Source organism: Penaeus monodon, chromosome 23 (assembly GCF_015228065.2).
Source record: "Penaeus monodon isolate SGIC_2016 chromosome 23, NSTDA_Pmon_1, whole genome shotgun sequence".
In the NCBI taxonomy this organism is placed as follows: Eukaryota; Metazoa; Arthropoda; class Malacostraca; order Decapoda; family Penaeidae; genus Penaeus; species Penaeus monodon.
In genome coordinates, this window is record NC_051408.1 from 41,527,120 (window position 1) to 41,528,093 (window position 974).

The 974-nt window shown below is 29.6% G+C and overlaps 1 protein-coding gene across 1 annotated transcript in view; it reads right to left on the reverse strand.

The window, feature by feature from the left end:
- The window catches only part of LOC119588088 (polypeptide N-acetylgalactosaminyltransferase 1-like), a gene marked incomplete at its 5' end in the record, with an annotated part of 20,728 nt that overhangs the window by 15,220 nt on the left and 4,534 nt on the right, over positions 1-974 (reverse strand).

Genomic DNA, 974 nt, shown 5'->3' on the forward strand with positions numbered 1-974 from the left:
AATACATAAAAACATACACAAAAAATATCTAAAAATACACATTATGGAGTCATCTTCAGGCTAAAATGTTGACAGGGCCTAATTTCTAAACGTAGCTACTTTACTCTTCTTTATGTATTTGGAAGTTTAAACATTCTCTTCCGTTTCAATTTTCTTTCTTCAGCATATCAAGCATAAGTGAACATAAAACAAATCTGTAATTAAATAAAGGGACCATAATGTGTTTTGTAACACTGACATGCACGTTTAATCTTTTTACATGCATGTACATATACCAATGCTTAATAACATATCCTTTATACTGTATTACAAGAGAGAGAAAGACAGTGGTGTTAGTACCTTTACTACATTCTAAACATGCGAAGTATACTTTGAAAAATAATAAGCCAAAAATAAATAAAACTGCAGTACAAAGAGCAATCCAAATGCATAAGCTTATGGTTACACATCATACAAAACATCTTGTGCCATTATCATTCAGCTGTATTAATACTTCTCCTCCCTACCTTGCTAATTCTAACAGCCACTGATATACCTGATTAATTATCATCCCCCCCAAAAAGAGAGCAAAATAAAATTGCTCCAATGCCAAAGACTACAGACTCTTCACATCCTTCAAAAAATTCTCATAAAATTTCAAAATAAGACCTAAGAATACAATTTAAATAGTGACACTTGTACAGAGCAGCAGTTACATTGACAATTACAATTTTTTTGGATGTTTTCTAATCATTAACATCTAAAACACATGTCATTTTGCATAAGCTCTGTAGTCTATCCATTATTCATGTGCAAATTCAAGTATAAACATGCCTATATTCTTACTATTTACAACTTCATAAGTGTTTCTTAGTAATCATACATTAAAAAATATATCATATTTAATTTTATTTCAATTTGGTATCAAATTCAGTTATATAAAAATCATAATAATAATTAGATATGGACTAATTCTACCAACCTGGTGCAGCGTT